Raw genomic sequence first — 24,260 nt, 5'->3', positions numbered from 1 at the left:
CGAATGGAAGGCAGGTGAATTGGAAGACCCGGTGGTGCCAAAGAAAGCGGAGGAAACGTCGGCTGGATGTATGTACCGGTACGGAGAGGTAGGCATCCTTGAGGTCGAGTCTGGTGAACCAATCTCCTGGTCGGAGGATGTCCCTGAGTAGATGAATCCCTTCCATTTTGAAATGCCTGTATATCACGAAAGTATTCAACTGACGAAGGTTGATTACTGGGCGAAATTCCCCTGATTTCTTCTTGACTAGGAAGATGGAACTTAGGAAGCCTTTGTCGTGTGGAGCTGGTTGAATAGCTCCTTTTGTTAGTAAGGAACGTAGTTCCGAATCGAGGAGGGTGGTTTGAGCTCTTGACATTATCGGGTAATGGGGAAAACCTGTTTGAGTAGGAAGAGAATAAAATTCTATCAAATAACCCCGGACTGTGTTTAGAACCCAGGTATCTGAAGACAGCGTCTTCCACATATCTAGACAATGTAATAACCTGCCCGCATGATAAATCGTAGTAAGATGAAAGGTAGGAAGTCTCACCTGTAGGGTATCTGTTGCGTCCACGGGCTCTGCTTCCTCTTCCCCTGTCTGCTCTTTGGGTGTAGAAACCCCTTGACTGGTAGTTGGGGAAGAAGGATGAGGTGGGGGGTCGCTGGCGTTGGCCTGAGGCCCAGAAGCGGCTGACTGTACGACCCCTTGAACGGCCAGCCCTTCCAAAAACCCGAGAGGGTTGTTGGTGGAATACTCTTTTCATGGATGATTGTGCTTTGTTCAAAGTAGTGTATAAGTTTACATGCTTGTGTAACTCTTTGATATAGGGTTCTCCAAATAATAGACCCTTAGCCTTGGGGCCCAATTCTTTGGTGCCCAGATCAGTTAATTTGGCATCCATACGCAGCAGCACTGCTTTTCTACGCTCCGTACATAGGGAAGTATTTGCATTGCCCAGCAGGCAAATGGAGCGTAGTGCCCATTCTCTTATAACCGATGGGTCTAAGGGGCCCTCGTTAGTGAGGGCTTCATCAGCCAAAAGTAGAATTCTTGCCAGGGGCCCCAGGACATCCAACATCTTGTCCTGGGTGAGGCGTAGGCTGCGCTCAATGCCCTTTTTAGGGTCACGGCCAGTTCTGGCTAGGTATGTGCAGAGCATTGGATCGAACTCCGGGGTCATGGCTACCTTGTCCGGCAAGGTCGGCCTAGGGCATTCCGCTCTTAGGCGCTTGCGGACCTCTCGGTCTAGTGGTCTCCTGATCCAGAAATGGATATATTGGGAGAGATGAAATGGGAGTGACCATTCCGAAGACCGAGGATATCTGATATGCCGTGGGTCAAATAGGGGTTGACCCAGTGTATCCATAAAGGTTTCGGCGTCTTCCGAAGGGTTCTGTTCGGGTACAGAATCCGCTGTTGTGAGATCTCTATTAAAATCCTGAGGGAAAGGTGCCCCTTTAAAAGAAGCCACAGGCCAGTCTTCTTCATCTTCAGAAGAGTGGTCGGCTTGCCACTCATCTAGGATGGCCAAGGGGTGTAAATCAAAGGAGTCGTCCTCTTCCTCTGACAGAGTAGGTTGCACGGGATGTTTAGTTTTGGTGTCAGTCTGTTTCGGGCGTTTTGCCGGTTCTTTCCCCTTGCGTTTGAGGGGTTCTGGCCCATCCCCTTTCCAATATCTTTTATTGGGTTTGGAAGGGTTCCTTCTTGTGGAATCTGAATCCTCCGCCTCTTCCTCAGAAGGCGGGGGCTCAGAAGTTTTTGGGTCTTTAGGCTCAATGGGCAGCACCCGAGCCAGGGCCTTTTCCAGTGAAGCGGCAACAGCCGCATTTATAACAGCTTGTAAGTTTTGGTCTTGGATTGAAGCCTCCATAGCAATAGTGATGATACCTATGGGGCAGAATAGGCCAGCATTAGAATGTATTTGAGGCCGTCCGAAATAACACAAAACTTTATTAAAATGTTTTAAAACAGTGCAAGCTGTAGCTGGGGGTCACCCAGACTTAATAACCTCAGGGAGTAATATTTCAAACCCGTATAGAGGTATAGCGGCACAGACAAAGCGGGCCAATCATGGGCTGTATATCATAACAGCAATCATAAATATATTTAGGGATTTAATCTTACAATAAATCAGTATAAATGTGATGAAAAACTCAGGTTGAATGGTAATGGGGTAATCCCAACAGTAATGAGATGTTGAATATAAAACCGAAATATAAATATTTGGTTCCAAGTAGTACTTTCAATTCACCACCAGGGGGAGTAGTATAAGCCAGTAACTCATCAAATTGAAATTACAGAGTGAGGTATTTCCAAGGGGAGTGAAATCAAGCCTACTCTGAGGTAATATTAATATTATCTGAAAAATAGTAGTGTAAAATATATATATATCTTTATCCAGGTGTTAGAAATAAAGGAACTGCTGAAGTGCAGTTAAAATGGCCGCCGTGCGGCTATTTGGGCTCCGATCGCGGCTCCAAGAAAATGGCCGCCGCGATCGTGCTCATGCGCACAAGGAAGAGAAGCGGCCGTTTGGATCTCGCAGAGGTGTGCGAGATCCAAGATGGCCGCCGTGCGCGCTCGGGGCCGCTGGAGGCGTTCTCCACGGCCCAGAAAGCCCGGGAAAACGGGGCAAAATATGCCGACCGCAACCCGGACTGTTAAAAACGGTATATTTGAAAATTTAAATATAATACATTCGATAGATATACAAAACAGAAATGTAACTGTAAGAATGAGAAAAGAAAAATAAGGTAGAAATAAGAACTAAGTTAAGAGAAACTTAGGGAAAAAATAAGATAGGGTAGGAAACAAACGCCTAGGAATAAAAACCATATATAAAGTGAAATTATGACAGAAACGGATAGGTAAAAAATAAAGAATAAAGAATAAAGAATAAACCACAGAAACCACAGAAAAGTAGGAGACAGTGGCACTCTGACCTGTACTGGTGTGAAGCAGCAAAGAAAGAGGAAGTGACGTCACAGGGAGGGACTTTTATACCATGTTAAATTTTTCTGATTGGTTATCCTGTTACTAAGTAAAAAAGTGCTGCTGTGAAGCTTAAGTAAAGAAAGTCTTAAGCAAATACGAAGCCTCCTGTCATGTTATAAAATTACTCCACTCGTGCATACAAAAGACCATTTTTTGTTATTTTACATTTATTGCAATTGATGTTTCCATTGAATCCATGCTTGGTTAATACGGAAACATTATTTGTAAGTTCTAGTAAGCGAATTGCATTTTGCATTGTATAAAGTTGAATCCTTAAGTACTTTTGAAACACATTTCAAGGAGTCGTCTTCTTGTTTTTGTATTGACAGTTTGCTGCCATCAGTAATGCTCGCCATAACAAGAAAATAAAATCGTTCTTTTCTGCCATGTAGAGGCTGGTTTTTGTCTATGCTAGTCTTTTTGAAGCAATTTCTACCAATTTTAACGTATCGCCAAAGTTAAAACATTCTTTATTTGTTTTATTTTTTTGTGTGCAAATGTATTGCATCGGCTGCAGTGACAAGCTGATTTGTTTCCTATGATATGCTGCTCAGTATTGCAAATGGTTTTCCTGTATTTCCTGTTGTCTATGCTAACTCTTCTTCGAGATATGCTGTAACACATGTTACGGGGAGACTCTCTCTAGTTTCTAGTGCATGAACTAAGAATTGGAGCTTTTTGGAAAACTTGAGAAAATCAGAATCTTCTTCATCAATATTATTACCAATAGAGTGTAAATGGTCAATTAACTCTGACATTTTATTCTTTCTGCTTTCGTTGCTGGTAGGGACTCTTCTACTGTGTCCCAGAGATCCTTTCTCACAAGCTCCTTTTGCATTCTGAACTTCCATTCCAGATATTTTATAGATGTGAGAACAGACAACTCCCATAACATTCAGAACTCCAGAGTATGTAGCCATCATTGTAGCTTCTGCTTTGGGACCATTACCCAAATTTTCTAAATTTCTTACAGTTGTATTAGCACAGCAGCAACATTTAGACACAAGGACCAAACACACATATAGAGATTTTAAAGGTTAAATGGCTACATTGAAACAGAGGGGTTGGAGGGAAGGGGGGGGGGGGTGAGGGAGGAGATAAGGGAGCATAGCATGTGAGAGGGTGGAAGAGAAGAAAGACAGGATGACAACATGCTTCCTCTCCAGCACCACACAGACCATAGAGGACAGACAGCAAAATGCTACTGGCAGCAGCAAATTCTCTAACACATTCAGACTAGGCATCAGCCGCTATTACTAATATGAGGCAATCGTGATTCCAATGCATATAAAGGTAGCAGATATATTTAGTGATTAAAGTGAACAAAAAGATAGAGCAGTAAACATTCACCATAACATGACCTGTGGCAGATAAAGGTTCCAAGGGAGCTGGTCTTAGAGAAACTGATAAAAGATATGCAATAACAGAATGGCTCAAAAACATCTTCATAGTAATTAAAACTCACCTTACATGAAGACCAAAGAGAAACATTTTAACCAGTGAGTGGTCTTTACCTAATCCATTGCTGACATTTTCAGTCTATCGCTGCTGTACAAAGTTGTGCAGATGCTCACTTGATAATGCAGCTGCAAAAAAGTTGGCTAAATCTTCCAAGAGAGCACCCATTTTTGGGGAGTGGAGATTTGTCAAACAGCTTCAAAATGGTTTGGCAGCAAACCAGGTGATGGCACCCATTATTCATTGAATCCGGAGGTATAGCGAAGGTGGGGGCACAGGGGGACAGTTGTCCACTAGTTCGAACTGCCACACAAATAGCAGACTCATACATGGTCAGGGGCAGCGGGATGGCTTGGGAGATCAGAGACATTTTCCAAAAACCCCTTGATTAATTCCTTTTATCTCTGGTGGCAGCCAAAAGACTAGATTTACAGTCATGCTTGAGCACCGGCATTCACTACATATTATCTAAGGCTTACAATCAGTGCAAAAAAAATATTTTATATGGCTTTGGCTCATCTGAGTTTCATTATTAAAAAAAAGATTTTGGAGAACAAATCACGCTAAGCAAAGGGTGGAAAGATGGGCCAATCGCTCTACTGCAAAATATATATATATAATGTAAATATTATGTAAATATTTGCAGTACACTGATAAGAACATTTTCCCACCATTTGGTTCACAGATCAAGTGACAAAAAGTAATCAAGAGAGGGAAAAAAATATATAAATATACATTTATTTACTGATCCTCCTATTGGTAACTTCTCACTTGATCTGTGGATAAAAACAGCCTGTAGGGCTTATCCTCTTTCCATGAATCATCACTTTTTTGTAACCAAAATATGGAATTCTGAATCAAAAAATTTAAGTAAACATGCCTGTCCATTGCACAATTATTTTTATTTGTGATTCAGCTACATTTCGGCTAGGAGTTCAGGAATTTGGACGATCACCCAAATTTGAACAGATTGCAGTTCGGAATGAAACAAATCTTCAAGTCTAATATTATTCTTCAAACCTAAGGAGCTAGGGAATTTTCTCTAAATTGATTAATATATATTGTACGTCTTTCCCTTTGGGCCCTCTTTGGAATAATCATCTTGAAGGACAAGGAGCAGCAGATTACAAAAAAAATCTTCATCCTTTTCTAATACACTAAATCAATTTCAACAAACATTAAATTAGTGGTTAGTTGATTAATGTTAGTATATTAGTTTTTCAGAGAATTATATATAAACAGGCACTGAAAAAAACCTTTCTAAAACATCTGTGCTGTTTTCATTAGTAAATATTTACTGTTAATTCTGCATTAACAGCAACGAACCAAGATTCTTTTTAGGTCACACCATCTAATGTAATGATGCCTTAAAGACATCCTTAATTACCCAATTACCCTTACTCGACATCCTTAATTACCCAAGATACCCTTTCTGAGATCCTTGGTTGCACAAACAACAACACAAGAGAAATGTAATACTGGAAACTTGCTTAATTGTGGTTATTGGATTTACTATAATAGAGGTCTATCTTGTTATTGCAGGTGCAAATTATAGAGACTTCCTTGTATTGCATTAGACATATGCTTTTCATTTCAGATTCATCCTTTAAAGCACACAGGGCCTAAAAGCATATGGTCTGTTTAAATTATCAGTGAAAGCAATTTTCCGTAGTAGACCAAATGCGGGCCTAATTTAACTTGGAATTACATTTCCATACTCAGGGGGTGATTCCCACATAGTGTCAGCCCAAATGTACAGTACTGGTAAACAGGTGATAGTACTGTCAAAATATATTCTGCCTATTAAAATGGTTAAACTATCTTATATTTTCGTTACATCAAATGAGAATATTCATTAAGGGGGCTAATAAAGAAAAAAAGTTCCTGTCACACTGTAGTGTCAACCGCCAAGCCCTTTTATTGCCCATGCTTCATAAATATAATGACACAAAAAATTATGATGGAAGATAACAGGCCCTATTAAATCCATAGTCAAGTTATGTGTCACCATCTCGCATTGAATATGTTGAGAGACTATACAGGGAGTGCAGAATTATTAGGCAAATGAGTATTTTGACCACATCATGCTCTTTATGCATGTTGTCTTACTCCAAGCTGTATAGGCTCGAAAGCCTACTACCAATTAAGCATATTAGGTGATGTGCATCTCTGTAATGAGAAGGGGTGTGGTCTAATGACATCAACACCCTATATCAGGTGTGCATAATTATTAGGCAACTTCCTTTCCTTTGGCAAAATGGGTCAAAAGAAGGACTTGACAGGCTCAGAAAAGTAAAAAATAGTGAGATATCTTGCAGAAGGATGCAGCACTCTTAAAATTGCAAAGCTTCTGAAGCGTGATCATCGAACAATCAAGCGTTTCATTCAAAATAGTCAACAGGGTCGCAAGAAGCGTGTGGAGAAACCAAGGCGCAAAATAACTGCCCATGAACTGAGAAAAGTCAAGCGTGCAGCTGCCAAGATGCCACTTGCCACCAGTTTGGCCATATTTCAGAGCTGCAACATCACTGGAGTGCCCAAAAGCACAAGGTGTGCAATACTCAGAGACATGGCCAAGGTAAGAAAGGCTGAAAGACGACCACCACTGAACAACTTGCACTCTTAAAATTGCAAAGCTTCTGAAGCGTGATCATCGAACAATCAAGCGTTTCATTCAAAATAGTCAACAGGGTCGCAAGAAGCGTGTGGAGAAACCAAGGCGCAAAATAACTGCCCATGAACTGAGAAAAGTCAAGCGTGCAGCTGCCAAGATGCCACTTGCCACCAGTTTGGCCATATTTCAGAGCTGCAACATCACTGGAGTGCCCAAAAGCACAAGGTGTGCAATACTCAGAGACATGGCCAAGGTAAGAAAGGCTGAAAGACGACCACCACTGAACAAGCCACACAAGCTGAAACGTCAAGACTGGGCCAAGAAATATCTCAAGACTGATTTTTCTAAGGTTTTATGGACTGATGAAATGAGAGTGAGTCTTGATGGGCCAGATGGATGGATTGGTAAAGGGCAGAGAGCTCCAGTCCGACTCAGACGCCAGCAAGGTGGAGGTGGAGTACTGGTTTGGGCTGGTATCATCAAAGATGAGCTTGTGGGGCCTTTTCGGGTTGAGGATGGAGTCAAGCTCAACTCCCAGTCCTACTGCCAGTTTCTGGAAGACACCTTCTTCAAGCAGTGGTACAGGAAGAAGTCTGCATCTTTCAAGAAAAACATGATTTTCATGCAGGACAATGCTCCATCACACGCGTCCAAGTACTCCACAGCGTGGCTGGCAAGAAAGGGTATAAAAGAAGAAAATCTAATGACATGGCCACCTTGTTCACCTGATCTGAACCCCATTGAGAACCTGTGGTCCATCATCAAATGTGAGATTTACAAGGAGGGAAAACAGTACACCTCTCTGAACAGTGTCTGGGAGGCTGTGGTTGCTTCTGCACGCAATGTTGATGGTGAACAGATCAAAACACTGACAGAATCCATGGATGGCAGGCTTTTGAGTGTCCTTGCAAAGAAAGGTGGCTATATTGGTCACTGATTTGTTTTTGTTATGTTTTTGAATGTTTTTGAATGTCAGAAATGTATATTTGTGAATGTTGAGATGTTATATTTGTTTCACTGGTAAAAATAAATAATTGAATAAATAATTGAAATGGGTATATATTTGTTTTTTGTTAAGTTGCCTAATAATTATGCACAGTAATAGTCACCTGCACACACAGATATCCCCCTAAAATAGCTATAACTAAAAACAAACTAAAAACTACTTCCAAAAATATTCAGCTTTGATATTAATGAGTTTTTTGGGTTCATTGAGAACATGGTTGTTGTTCAATAATAAAATGAATCCTCAAAAATACAACTTGCCTAATAATTCTGCACTCCCTGTAGTAGTGATGTTTAGGATGTCTATTTACCATATGGGAATCGACTCTTCTGTCTTATCTCTTCTCGACTCGAACACTCCATGTGCAAGGATGGATGAGCAATAAAACATATATAGACCTTGATCTATTCGATTTATAATTATCTACAAGTTAACAAACATATTTAGCTATGACAACATGATAGCAATCACATTTTTCTGATGGATTTCAACAACAATTTTATCATTTTTAATTTCTGCAAAAAGTGCTTTACCTTACATTAAACAGTCAAGGTTAAGCAACCACAATCTTTTCAAATGTATCAGTATGTTAACTGAGCCATTTGAAATCCCCATGGTTTGAGCATATTCAATATGTGAGCCTAGTCAGGGCTTGAAATTTCTATTCGCCATTGGCAAGTGAAACTTTAGCCTTGGCCAGAGGAAATTAACCCATATTGAGTTTAACACGGACATGAAAGCTTGCTGTGGTGAATAACTTTCTTTTTTTTATAGACAAAAAATATTTATTAATGAAAGCAAATAAAATTACCATTGAAAATGTTGCCAAAACGATAAAAATGCATAAACATGGAAACCACAGTTTATGCACTATAAAGGGCATTTATCCAAACTTTTATTTATCCAATCTATGTGATAACAAGAGAAAAGCAAACTCAACCGGCCCTATAAGATACATTCCCAGTGATATGCACAATTCGGCAACCAAGAATCACTGTTGAGCTGAGATTCAGTCGATGGGGATATAACATTTGCACTGATGTAATATGTCATGGACTCACAGACTTAATAAGATTTATTTTCTTAAGCCTGTACATTCATTTTTTTCAAATTTGAAGTTTTATGTTAGTTTTATGTCATATGAAATGAGACGTAAAAAAGGGGGGAATACAGAAGAAAAAAAGGGGGTGTACATGTAGTTACACATATTCAAAACATAATGCATATGTAATTATTGAGTTATCTAACATAGCGAAAGCTAATCTATGATGTGTTCAGGTTGATTATTGGGGTGTTATACACACGTATTTGCATATCAAGCTGCCCCTGCTATGTCGGCTTTAAGTAATCGAGTGGAGCGTGGTTGAACTTGGAGTTCATTGTGTCTATATTCAGTGGTGTATACTGGTTTTGTGCTGCCCTAGGCATGACAAAACTCAGGCACCCCCCCCCCAGCCACTCCCCTCCTTCCCCCGCCACCCCCCTTCTAAATACACACACACACTTACTAAACACAGTAATCACTATCTGGAATTGGGTGGCTTACCAATTTACAATAACAAAAATATACATGCAAGATACACCATTCCTCTGGCTCTTTCTCCCTCACTCTGCAGTAGGCTGATCCCTTCTTTTAAAAGCCTGTCTGCTAATTGACCAGCTACCGGTGAGTATCAATTAGTTCACATCTCTAAAACTCCTAAGGTATATGCAAGTCCTGGTCTGGTTGTTACATAGCAACTAGTGCCCACCCTGCACTCCAAATGCTCCACCCCAGGGAACCATAGTGTGGTTTGCAGAGTACCAGCATTGTATCTTGCAAACCTAACAACTTTCCCTGGAGCATTTAATTGAGAAACCTCAGGCTGCTGTTTAGTAAAGCAGGCCTAATATATCTTCTCTCAACAAACATTCCACATTTTCTCTCACAAAACACACATATATATATTGCATATATTTTCGTGGTATATATATATATATATATATATATATACCACAAAAATATATGCAAGGTGCACTCACAGGTCTTGATTAGAAGTTTAGTTTATTCACTGGTGTAAATTACGTGTGCAGAAAAAAATCTGTGATCGACGTTTCGACCCTTATAGGGCCTTTTTCAAGATCCAAAAACGATAAGGGTCGAAACGTTGATCACATATTTTTTTCTACACATGTAATTTACACCAGTGAATAAATGAAACTTTTAATCAAGACCTGTGAGTGCACCTTGTATATAATTTTGTGGTCTATATATAACGCTGAGGTTTGCACCCAGGCAAGAATACCTTGTTTGCTTATAATAGGGTGAGTGCCAAGATATATATATATATATATATATATATATATATGTGTGTGTGTGTGTGTATATACATATATATATATATATATATATATATATATATATATATATATATATATATATATATATATATATTCCCATACACACAGCAAAGCATAACACCAAATATAATGTAGACCAAGTGACTCATTTTTAAAGCTATTCACCAAGAAATCTAGGCTATGGTTAAAAAAGGGAGACAGTGGAGTCAAAGTGTAAATGTGATTCATTGTAAAAGGATGGTCATTATCATTATTTTAGAATAACTGTAACAAATGCAATACTATTAAAGCAAATTTATAGTTGATTTATCATTTAAATAAGGACTGCAATGACAATCAAATACTAATTTTTTTGGTGAAAACCTCATTTACAAGGGGGTTTGAGAGATTATTATTACATCTGATATTTGAAAAGAGATTATGTTATATACCGGAAGAATAGTACTTTGTGCAAATGGTCATTTTTAATCTTCTTTTCCCTCATTGACACAGACCTAGACCATATAATGTAAAAAAATAACGATTGGAAAAGAAAGTTTCTTTAGAATGATCTTGAAACCAAGTGTGTGTTAGAACTGTTATTTGTAATAAAGAAACTAAGCTGCAGGGAAAAAAAATGAGTAGAATAATATAATATCCTATTACACGACTTATACAATGGAAACTACAGATGTGTTCACTTATATCTTCTTAACAAATTCAATGTTTAAAGGAAAAAATAGGGTGAGGAACACAAACATGTATTCCTGTTCCTATAATGTTAAAACCACCATCCATCCCCTCTGCCACCTCCCCCCCCCCCTTCCCCCACAATATGGAACAATCTTACTTTTGTTCAAGTCTGCAGCTGCTGGCTCTGCCACTGATCTTCCTGCTTGGCAGACATCATCAGAAGTGTTTTTCTGAGGCAATCACAATGGTTTTTAACATAGGATTGGCTGAGACTGTCAAGGAGGCAGATCAGGGGCAGAGCCAAACACAGCCCTGGTCAATCAGTATCTCCTCATAGAGATGTATTGAATCAATGAATCTCTATGACGAATATTCAGCGTCTCCATGCAGAGACACTGACACTGCCCCAGGAAGCACCTCTAGTAGCCATCTGAGGTGTGGCCAGTGGAGTTATCCCTAGTCTGTAATGTAAACATTGTGTTTTCTATGAAAAGACAGTGTTTACTGCAAAAAGCCTGAAGGGAATGATTATACTCACCAGAACAAATACAGTAAACTGTAGTTGTTTTAGGGACTATAATGTCCCTATAATGTTTCTGACACATGCATTACGTTGTTGAACATGTATGAGGAGGTCAGGGGAAATCTAGTATTGCAGAATGTATGTATGCTATAAGAGCCATTACCACTCTAACTCAGTGTAGCCATCATGGAGCAATGAGTAGTTTAATGAATATCTCTATTTTTGTAAAATTAATTTTGACGAGGCAAACAAAAACCAGCTACTCTAACACAGTCAGGGCCGGACTGGCCCACCGGGATACCGGTAAATTTCCCGGTGGGCCGCAGCACCTGGGGCTGGGCTGACAGCCCCATTCAGGACTGATCAGGCTCCTGTGATCCCGGCCGGCTATGTGTGAGCTGGGCAGCCACACAGAGCCCCATGGGAGCAGGGGGAGCCAGGCGGCCGGCACAGCTCACACATGGCCGGCCGGGACCATTTAAAAAAAAAATTGCAGCGTGGGCGGAGCTAGCATGCGGCGAGGGCGGGGCTGTGACACAGTCTGTGTGTGTGTGACTGTCTGCCTCTGTGTGTATGTATGACTGTCTGTCTGCCTGTGTGTGTGACACTGTCTGTGTGTGTGTGACTGTCTGTCTCTGTGTGTATGTATGACTGTCTGCCTGTGTGTATGTATGACTGTCTGCCTGTGTGTGTGTGAGCATGGGTGTGTCTGCTCCTGTCTGTGGTGAACATGCGTGTGCAGTGAGCTTGTATATAGTAAGCTTGTGTGTGTATCAGAGTTTGTCTGTACTAAATTTGTGTGTGTACCAGTAACCTTGTCTGTGTGTGTCATTGAGATTGTCTGTCAATGAGCCTATGCATGTGAGTATGCTTTACTGTATACTAATATTTTGAATTGAAAAATAAATATTCCAATAATATATATATATACATATATAGAAAAAGCAAAAATTCCTGCACTCCAACTTATAAATATATAGCCTGGTGCCCAGCAGCAATAAAGTATAAAATAGGAAAAATACCGGCACTCTAGGTCTTCCAAACAGTGTAGTTTATTTTCAGTCAATCCAATAGGTCAACGTTTCAGCCCTGGTTCAGGGCTTTCATCAGGACACATTAAAAACATTTAACAAAATGACAGGCTTATATAGGACTGAAAATCACATTGAACACTCACCAAATCAGCTGTTCCTAATCGCTCCTGATGTTTGGCATCTGTTTGGCGTGATTGCGCGAAACCATAGGAATACCCTCCCCGTCACCGATCAGCTGGGGCGCCTCATGTGACGCGGCTACGTCACGTTGCCCTAGAGACCGCATAAACATTGCGGCTATGGGCAGTATTATTGTGCTTCCGTACACCGTCGGGAGAATCCCTCCTCTCGTCCGTGATAGGTCAGCCTGATGTAGATTAATTTAGAAATAAACAAATATGTTTAAATGTCTATCTGTTCCTGTCCAAATCTGAGATGATTAAATTGCGTATACGCAGAAGTAAGCTCACACTGACACATGGAGTTCAGGTTAAAAGCACTTCAGAAAATTTAATGCAATCTGGTTGGAAAACAGTTGTGCAGATCTTTTTAAAAGCAAAATGACATCATCATTGAATATCAGATAATAACAAATAAACATCATTAATTGGATTAAACATTATGTGACTAACTTCGTGTCCACCCACCAATATTATTAATTGGCTCAGGGGTTTGAGTGACCAGCTAGGTGTCCTCCCACCGGGAGGTGGTATTGTTCTGGACAAGGGTGTGGACAGAAGGCTCAGGCGCCATCTTTCCCAGCATGAGGTTTACTCGGTGGAAAGGGGGGCTTGAGCGTCATTTTACACAGTCAGTGATATCAGGCCTCATGTCCAGGTGCAAGGTCTCTTATGAATAGAACATTTCATTACTACTGTGTTCTCGTGGCCTTCAAACTATACTATCTTACAAGTTTAGGGAGTAGTCAGCAACTCCTGTGTCTTTGCAGGAAATACAGTCTTTGTCTACTATACTAATTGGGTTGGGAAATTCAGTCACGTAAGGTAGTTTTAAAATGAACAAGTTAAGTCATGAGGACAAAATGGAGGATTTGAAGAAGTCAGGTTAGGAGGACAAAATGGAGGATTGTCACAATATAAGGTTAAAATGGAGTTAGTACAATAATTCAATACAAGTACAATAAAGATTTTTTTAATAATCCCACATCAGTCCCCCCTATGAAATGTTAAATTCTAAGAGATAAAAACTTTATTAAGTTAGTATCAGGAAGACGTGTTAACCCAAGGCACAGAAATGACTGGAGTAACGGTTCTCAAAGTCTTCTTAGTTCTTCAGAGGGACATCATAAATAGACAAGCTTACATTACCATATGGACTTGTGTTATCTGGAATATAGGCACAAGTAGTCATGGTTACAGGTAAACGTTGTTGGTTGCAATAGATATAATAAATGCAAATCAAAATCAAAATCATCTGGTACCCCCCTTGGCACACCTATGGCATCAATATATATATATCAATCAAACTTTCCCTTTAGAGGGGTGCTCCTCTTTATGTTCTGAAGCATGAATGTGGTGTGTCAAGAGTACCTTGTCATGTATTATGTGCATGGACATAATAACCTTGGCTAGGGCGCATTTGCTTATGCATTGTAGTATTAAACCTGTCCCACGCTACATCAGCGTAGGTGGACTCGGATCATTTAGTCAATATTAATATCACCACAAACTCAGGATGGGCAAATAATCCTGAGGGAGCTTGGCGTTTGGATCTCTTTAGCTTCACGAGGTCTCCTTTTGGGGTCCTCGGCTTTCCATCGATGGCAGGTGGTCAGGCATTATTATGGCCATCAAACACCTACTTGCTGGTATCTTTTTATTTAACAAGTCATTTTTTCTTTAGAGTCAAAAGTGTGTCAAAATCAACAAATGTCACTTCTCATGTTGCAGAGAGAGTCTTGAATCTGGAACAATGAATCCACTGAGTGATCTCTGCAACTTTCACAATGCACTACTGGGTATATGGTCTTGGATGTCACATTGATGACCGGCTAGGCTTCTGGCCATCCTGACAAAATGTCTATGATAACTAGTGCATATTTGACCCAGTAGCTCTTTGTCACCTGGATTCTTGAAAGGGATATTGAGAGTTAGTTAGGTGCTTAGGAGTATTTTAGAGATCAAAGAGTTCATGAGGGTCTTGGATAGGTATAAAGTTCCATGGGCTCACTGCCCAGTACATGTTTTTGGGTAAACAGAGCTTGAGAGTGTTGGAGTACAGCCCGTCTTCAAGGGTTGCCCCTTTCTGTTTTTCCAGCTTTGTATTTCTTCAGGGTCAGTAGCTGCTTGTCATTCTTTCAGAAGCTTGAGATCTGTAGGTAGGATTTACATGGTGAGTATAGAAGTTTCTTTAGCGGACACCATTCTGTCCACTTCCCTTGGTGCACTTGTGGCTTGGTTGGCAGCTTTTAGTCAGCTGAGTGGTGCTTCTTATCTTCCAGATTGATCCAAAATAATGTGCTGCACCCAGGGCATATCTTGAGTCAGTGTAGATATTGGCATGTCTTCCTTCAGGCATTTTGTATGCCACTGAGAAGGCTGTCAATTCAGCGTCTTGAGCAGATGTGAATGAGGAAAGTGAAGATGCTTGACGTACCTGATCTTCTGTAGCAACAGCAAATCCAGTATGGTACCTTTCCTCTTTATCCGCAAACAGAGTAGAGTCAGGATCTGGTAAAGCTACTGCATGCTCTGTTGAAAGGTGTCTTGTTTCTTCTTTCATCTGTTCAAAGCAACCATGAGGAGCAGTAGAAGAGGTTTCCTCACCTATTTCTGTGTGAGATTGGGGGGTATTTGTCTTTCTATTTACAGTTCTCTTGTTGACCCCCCTCTGTAGAGAGTTGCAAATTGATTGTTAGTGTTTCATGTGTTCCTTTCATGAGATTTCTGGGGGCTTAGTGAAGAAAAAACATGAGGGACAGCCACCCCCCTTACAGGTGTCTTACTTCCATGGGAATCTGGGTCAGGACCGCACTATTTCCTTGAGAGTGCCCAAAACAATTCTTTCATGTCTGAATAATTTTTCGTTAGTGTGGTATTCCCCCCTGTGAAGTGGCGGAAGAGTGGCCAGAGCAACATTTCTTCAAAATGTAATGTTGTCAGGTAGAGGCAGAGTTGTCTATGAGCGGAGGAAATTGGTAAGGAATAAGAAGGGAGGAAGCATATAAAGGATATAGATATGGTGGTGGGGAGATGGAAGAATGAGTAGTGGATAGAGTGAGAGGGAAGAAGGTGGAGTAGGAGGAGGAGAAGGCGGAGTAGAGGGAGGAGTAGGAGGAGGAGAAGGAGGAATAGAGGAGAAGTAGGAGGAGAGAGGAGAAGGTGGAGTAGAAGGAGAAAGTGGAGTAGAGGGAGGAGTAGGAAGAGGAGGGAGGAGTAAGAGCAGGAAGAAGGAGTAGGAGGAGGAGAAGGTGGAGTAGAGGAAGGAGTAGGAGGAGAAAGTGGAGTAGAGGGAGGAGTAGGAGGAGAAAGTGGAGTAGAGGGAGGAGTAGGAAGAGGAGGGAGGAGTAAGAGCAGGAAGAAGGAGTAGGAGGAGGAGAAGGTGGAGTAGAGGAAGGAGTAGGAGGAGAAAGTGGAGTAGAGGGAGGAGTAGGAAGAGGAGGGAGGAGTAAGAGCAGGAAGAAGGAGTAGGAGGAGGAGAAGGTGGAGTAGAGGGAGGGGCAGTAGGGGAAAGTGGGGGACTGTAGATGAAGGGGAGGGATCGGTGGGAGGAATAAGCGGGGGTGGGCAGGTAAGGGAGCAAACAGGTGATGTAGCAATGGAGGAGACATCAGAAATCAAGACTAGGTAGAAATGCAATGGAGGCTGCAAATAGCCCATGTACAACAACTATTAACTGGCCCTAAGCTTTCCCTAGAGAAAAATAATAAAAGGCTAACATGCTCATCTTGTCTCCACAAGCCTCGAACGTTTCACTCCCATGGGTGGCCCATGATGGCTTGCCCACCACTTCTCCACACGGGGCCTTGTGCCCGCGGAGACAGACGCTATCCCTGACTCTCGTTCTTAATTTAATAATTTATATCTAACATCTCAAAATGTAATTCCTACTTATATCACAAATATACATTATCACAATTTTATGTCTCGTAAATGGGATAAAATTTATTCTACTCTTTACTGATAATGTATTTTTAAAACATACAAAATAGACAAATAACATTGCCTTCCGGAAAATAAATGGAAAAGATAATGGAGAGTTTGTTAAGCTTATAAATGGCTATACATTAATTCACATTTCTTGTACTCCAGTTTCTGGCTGTTAATGACAATGTACAATGTAATAGAGCAGCAGGGAATGCTAGCAGAATGCTTGGTTGCATTGGGAGAGGTATTAGCAGTAGGAAGAGGGAAATGCTCATGCCATTGTACAGAACACTGGTGGGACCTCACTTGGAGTACTGGATACAGTACTGGAGACCATATCTTCAGAAGGATATGGATACCTTAGAGAGAGTTCAAAGAAGGGCTATTAAACTGGTTCATGGATTGCAGGATAAAATTCACCAGGAAAGGTTAAAGGATCTTAACAGGTATAGCTAGGTGAAAGGACGAGACAGGGGAAATATGATAAAAGCATTTTAAATACATAAAGGGAAAACAACACAGTAAAAGTGGAGACTATATTTAAAAGAAGGAAAACTACCATAACAAGAGGACATAGTCTCAAAAATAGAGGGACAAAGGTTTAAAAATAATATCAGGAAGTATTACATTACTGAGAGGGTAGTGGATGCATGGAATAGCCTTCCAACTGGAGTGGTAGAGGTTAACTCAGTAGAAGTGTTTTAAGCATGCGTGGGATAGGCACTTGCTGCTAGTAACAGATCTAGAATTAATATACTATAATGCCCAAAGTCTCAATTCCTACGCATATGCAATAATAAAATATCTGGGCTTACAACAAAAATTATGTTAGTCAGTCTTTAAACTTGGCTTATTCATTTGTTCAAGAAATCTTGGTTTATTAGAACTTTCTTTTAGTAAATGTTCTTTAAGATAACCCTTCTTTCAGCATGTTATCAATCTTTGTACACAAAGCTAAAACACACTTGTTACTTATACGTGAAACGATAGACATATATATTCTATCTACATATTAACCAATACTTGTCACAGACACCTTCCTGACACAGGGAAACTAATAGCAGGATAATCCTAGTAACCGTAACCTTTTTGTTCATAATATATGGGAATTAAGGAAGACAGCATGTCTTTAAGATAGGATGAGCATGACACAATACACGGGCGGATATGACCTCACTAAGGGCAGAGTGAGGGCAGGAGGAGGCGTGGGTACTAAGGACAACCTTCTTTTGTTCTAGGGGCCATTTTCTTTTAGGGCATTTCAGCTGACAAATGAAAGCATTATACATGTAACAGCCCGTGAAGCTTTGAAATAACATGGTGCAAAAATAAAAATAAATAAATAAATAAATAAAATAAATAAATAAACTCACGGAATGCAAACAATATACCTACAGCCATTAATCACTTTTCCTCTTCACAATCTAGCTTAACAACTTTGCTTATTCCCTCTATCCACATTGCATAGTATTGCAACAAATCACACTTGCCTTTACATTTTTAACTCGTCCAAATAATTCTCTATTCCTGCATCAGATTCACTTTCCTAACCTTCGTAATAAACACTGAGCTACATCCCTGACTCCTTATCTTATACAACAGTCTTGGAGAAAATACTTTGTTCCATTGCTAAATCTTATCATTAGTTTCTGAATAATTTTACTGAACGCAGAACTGAAAAACCAGGAATGTCACCCCTCCCTCTCCCCCCTCGCGTCTCACAGAAGGCAAGGAGGGAGGGGTGAGGAGAGAGCCAGCATGAAGTTTTTTAACCATGTCAGCGCTGGAAGGACAGTTACGTTACAATTATTGCAAGCAAAGAGACACAAAAAAAAACCACAACATTTAGACAATACACCTAGGGTACCCATACTTATAGTAATAATTGAAAAAATCCCTGATCCAGTCAGGTCAATCCCAATATTGTAATACTCTCAGTGGAACTCAATACAAAACCCCCACCCTCTACCAGGGTAACGGCTAACACAAAATACAAAAACAATTATTATAATATACATACATTCTTAACCCTTTGTGATCTAGTTCTTCCTCAGCCCAACCTTCCTGCTGAATAGCATTGCTACTCTGTACCAGTAAGCTTGCTTTCTTCTCTGTCAGTAATCTACCACATGAAGGCACAGCAATTTTACACACTTTAGCAATCTCTATCTTCAACTAGATCACACGCGCTAGCCAGCCCTTATTGGGCTTTTCTAACCCTGTTCCATTCCCCTCCTATACAGGCGTCCCAGATATAGGGGAAAAAGGTTTTAAACAGTGTCTACAATGGTGGACTGACACTCGAGAGGGGTGGGTCCCCCCCCAGTGCGTCTTCCCAAAACGTAGACTAGTCACTAATTGGAGGTGAGAAGTGTGTGACCAATCACTTCTCTCACAATAGAAATAGGAGAGGATAGAATAATAATATAGGAAGTATAGAAAAGGTAAAGAGTAAGGAAAAATCCTTAGGGACAGACACAGGAGTTTAAATGACTCCACATTAAACAAACAAGACAACAGTACAGTTGAAATACAGTGCATGCATCACAGTTCAAATGAAATCAACAATAATCCCTTTCCTTTACTCGTGTGCTTACTCCAAAGTCACCTCCCTCAATCCCGTAGTGTCTCCACTACCTGCGGCCGCGGAAAACAACTGACACCGGTCCGAATTCCGCCAGCCTCCCTCGTCACAGCAGCCCACTAATAGTGTCTGCGCTACCCTCACCCTTGTAGTGCCCCTATAAAAAAACACTTTATAAGTCTCACTACTCCGTGGCGATGAAGACAGCAATGCCTGCCCGAATTCATCCACCACAAATAAAAAAAATTGGAATGGCTCCAGCTCAGCGCTCAAAGCTGGAGGGTACCACCACTCTGCAAGCAGAGTAACGTGCACAGAGAAGCTAGCTAGGCTATCAAAGTGACACAAGAAGGATCCCCAGGAAACTATGAGTCTACACAATCTCCACAGATCCAACACACCTCTTTTTCCCTACAGCCCCAGCCACGAGGCTCCTAAAAGAGTTAAACAGGAAAAGATGACCCCCAGGAACACATCCACAGGTCAACCCCCCTTTTTCCCTACAACCACAGCACCGTGGTTCCTAAAAGGGGTAAAACAGGCAACAGAAGACCCAGGCAAATCCCCTCAGGTCCACCCCCCTTTATCCCAAAAGGGGTAAAATACAAACAGATAGACAGATATACTGAAGACCCAGGCAAGTCTCCTCAGGTCCACCCCCTTTTATCCCAAAAAGGGGAAAACAAGCAAGACAGAACCCCAGGCAAATCCCCTGCAGGTCCACCCCCCCTTTATCTCAAAATGGGGAAACAGGCAAACAATTCAAACACACCCAGGCAACAGATAGACTAAAATGCAGGTAAACAAGTGAGTAACGAGACACCGGGCAAGATATTACCTGTCTTTGATGTCCTCCCGGGAAGCAGTCACAGACACGTGGACGGGTCAATCAAAGGGGCCGGAACATACCGGTGGCTCTGCAGAAGTCTCTACCGTGTACCTGGAGGTGATCAATCTCCTTTCCTACCCCCAGGATTCCCCCGTCCAACCTTGTCTTCCTTAGGACGGCTCACCGGCCAGAGGTCATAGCCCGATGCCCCACGTTGGGCGCCAAATTGATGTAGATTAATTTAGAAATAAACAAATATGTTTAAATGTCTATCTGTTCCTGTCCAAATCTGAGATGATTAAATTGCGTATACGCAGAAGTAAGCTCACACTGACACATGGAGTTCAGGTTAAAAGCACTTCAGAAAATTTAATGCAATCTGGTTGGAAAACAGTTGTGCAGATCTTTTTAAAAGCAAAATGACATCATCATTGAATATCAGATAATAACAAATAAACATCATTAATTGGATTAAACATTATGTGACTAACTTCGTGTCCACCCACCAATATTATTAATTGGCTCAGGGGTTTGAGTGACCAGCTAGGTGTCCTCCCACCGGGAGGTGGTATTGTTCTGGACAAGGGTGTGGACAGAAGGCTCAGGCGCCATCTTTCCCAGCATGAGGTTTACTCGGTGGAAAGGGGGGCTTGAGCGTCATTTTACACAGTCAGTGATATCAGGCCTCATGTCCAGGTGCAAGGTCTCTTATGAATAGAACATTTCATTACTACTGTGTTCTCGTGGCCTTCAAACTATACTATCTTACAAGTTTAGGGAGTAGTCAGCAACTCCTGTGTCTTTGCAGGAAATACAGTCTTTGTCTACTATACTAATTGGGTTGGGAAATTCAGTCACGTAAGGTAGTTTTAAAATGAACAAGTTAAGTCATGAGGACAAAATGGAGGATTTGAAGAAGTCAGGTTAGGAGGACAAAATGGAGGATTGTCACAATATAAGGTTAAAATGGAGTTAGTACAATAATTCAATACAAGTACAATAAAGATTTTTTAATAATCCCACATCAAGCCCAGCGGATGACGTGGGAGGCATTCTAACGACCCCAACTTTCGAGATCGCCGTGAACAAGAAGATATAATCATAAGAGCAAATCACCAGGTTGAGCACTATACATGTATATATACCGGTGTATATATAGATATATGTGTGTGTATACATGCTATGTAGTGTGTGTTATATAACACATACTACATAGCACAATGACTTATGGGGCTGCCATAGATTTTTTTCCAGGGCTGCTTCGTGTCCCCAGTCCGCCCCTGTACACAGCTCAGATAATGCAGAGATTTCACTTTCATATTATTCATCCTCTAGCGTCAGTATAGGTCTGCTAGAGGCACATTATAGTTTGTCTGTCTAAAGATAACTGTATCTCTTCCTATATGGTATCCTCTAAACTCTAATCACTGTACAGTTCTTTATATTTCTATTGCAGTCATTGGGGTATCTCGCATTTGCAAACTTTGCCTCAAATACCGTCTGGCAATGACATACTAACAAAGGGATGGGGAGGGAAAGTCCACCCCAGGTGACAGGCAGGACAGTGCACAGAGTTATCGTTCCACCCACCAAAGTCACTCTTTGTAGTGTGTCCTTGCAGATCCAGTAAAGGATCTTTGTTATCCTTATAACAAAATACGCTGCTTCCAGTGTGCTTTGACTGGTGAGATGGGGACATGGTGCTCACAGCCAGGGCTGGCGCTACCATTAGGCGAATAAGGAATTTGCCTGGGATACTGGCCTGTTGGGGGCGCCTACCGAGAGGTTTCTGGTGGGCTGCCCTGCTACTGTCTGGGGCTGCTGTGCTGGGCGAGTGGCTCCTTAGCCACCCCCCCAGCGCAGCCATTTATCTGCTCACCTCCAGAGCAGAGCACTCAGCAGTCTATGCTCAGAGTGCATGGCTCTCCTGCTCCCCAGCAGAAACAAGAACACTTCCTGCAGGCTGGACTCCTCTCCTTCATTCACATCACTTAGGCCCATTTGGAGGTAAGGAGAAATAATTATTTTGTATGTGAGTTGTTTGAGTTTGTGTTTGAGTGGCAATTTGTGTTTTAGTGAGTGTAAGTAACACTGTGTATGTCAGTGAGAGAGAGAGTGTGTGTGTGTGTGTGTGTGTGTGCTAGTGAGAGTGTGTAAGTGACACTGTGTATGTCAGTGAGAAAGTGTGTGTGTGTGTGTGTGTGTGTGTGTGCTAGTGAGAGTGTATAAGTGACACGGTGTATGTCAGTGAGAGAGAGGGGGGAGTGTGTGTGTGTGTTAGTGAGACTGTGTAAGGGACACTGTATATGTCAGTGAGAGTGTGCGCTAGTGAGAGTGTGTAGGTGACACTGTGTATGTCAGTGAGAGTGTGTGTTACTGAGAGTCTGTAAATGACACTGTGTATGTCAGTGAGTGTGTGTGTGTGTGTGTGTGTGTTAGTGACACTGTGCATGTGAGTGAAAGTGTGTGTGTTAGTGAGAATGTGTAAGTGACACTGTGTGTATACGTCAGTGAGAGTGTGTGTGCTAGTATGCGTGTTACCATGTAAAGAGATTCTTATACAGTCAAATATAAAATTTTATATATATATATATATATATATATATATATAATATAATATTTATAAATCCAAATAAACGGAGAGCACTCCAGGGTCTTTATAGTGTAGTTAAAATGTAACTTTTAATTCATCAAAAAATTATAAAAGTACATCAACGTTTTGGCTCACATCTGGAGCCTTCTTCAGGATAACAATGTTTGTCATCCTGAAGAAGGCTCCAGATGTGAGTCTGAACGTTGGTCATTTTATCATTTTTTTGATGAATTAAAAGTTACATTTTAACTACACTATAAAGACCCTGGAGTGCTCTCCGTTTATTTGGATTTCTACTAATTTTGCTGGATCAGAACCGGGCAATAACAACAGTTTTCACCAGGAGTGCAAGCATATTGGATTTATATATATATATATATATATATATATATATATATATATATATATATATATTGTGATAAAGTGAAGGCAGAGAGGCCATTTAACCCCAGGGGGAGTATGTGTAGTTTGTGTTGTAGGCAACACAAAGCTAAGTTTAGTTATGGGCCCCTGGGGTGGAGCATTTGGAGAGCAGTGTGGGCCAATGCTCCACTCCACAGTTTAGTGGTGTTTTTGGGAGACATAGATCCAGGCCAGGGTTTTTTGGACTGTCTCCAACCCACTGCTCAGCTGCAGATAATCATCTGTAGCAGTGGGAATAAACCCCTCCCTGCTAGGCAGGTAAGGGGGGGATTGCTGGCTTCCTCCCAGGAAGCAGGTAGGAGAGAGGCTGTTCTCTCCGGTGAGAGAGTCAAGGAGACTAGGCACTGGGAGTGCAGAAGGAAGCAGTCAAGGCTGGCTTGGAGCACTGGGAGTGCAGAAGGAAGCAGTCAAGGCTGGTTTGGAGCACTGGGAGTGCATAAAGGAAAGCAGCAGGCTAGCTGAGAGCACTGGAGTGCAGAAAGGAGAGCAGAGGGTTGCTATCTGATAGGTTGGTGATACCAATATTGTTTTGTTTTAATTTAAGCCCTGAGAGATAGGGAACCTGAAGTTAGTAAGTGCTCAGATGAGCTAGGTTTTTGTTTATAGTGATTTGTGTTATATTAATGTTTTCATTTGCTGCTGTCTCCTGTGTGGACTTACAAATAAAGTGCCTGGACTTTATGCAAATAAAAGGACTGTGCCTGTTCAGACAAGGATCATAATATATATATATATATATATATATATATATATATATATATATAAAATGAAAAAGAGATGCACTCTAAGGTCTTTAGAAGAAATCACTGGTCTTTAATATCCAACAAAGTTACATAAATTTGATCGTCGTTTCGACCTCTTCAGGTCTTCCTCAAGATCCATTAGATGCATTAGCCGTATTAGTCCAGTAGACAAGATGTCAAAATACCAGAGTATTGCAGTATGCAATGATACCTTTTTTATTGGACTAACATAATATTTAAAAGACAACCTTTCGAGAGGCCCCTCCCTTCCTCAGGTCTGAAGCAATACAGATCAATCTGATAGAGTTTAACACTTAAAACAACTGATGTTAGAGAAGAGAAAGGAGGGATGGGAGGG

The 24,260-nt window shown here is 41.1% G+C and overlaps 1 protein-coding gene across 1 annotated transcript in view; it reads left to right on the top strand.

Moving 5' to 3' along the window:
* The window catches only part of SPATA16 (spermatogenesis associated 16), a 416,620-nt gene that overhangs the window by 324,829 nt on the left and 67,531 nt on the right, over positions 1-24,260 (top strand). The gene's annotated exons all lie outside the window — the stretch shown is intronic.

This window comes from Pelobates fuscus, chromosome 2 (assembly GCF_036172605.1).
Source record: "Pelobates fuscus isolate aPelFus1 chromosome 2, aPelFus1.pri, whole genome shotgun sequence".
NCBI classification, from domain to species: Eukaryota; Metazoa; Chordata; class Amphibia; order Anura; family Pelobatidae; genus Pelobates; species Pelobates fuscus.
The sequence above is the reverse complement of the archived record's forward strand: the minus strand, read 5'-3'. Positions and strand labels throughout refer to the sequence as shown.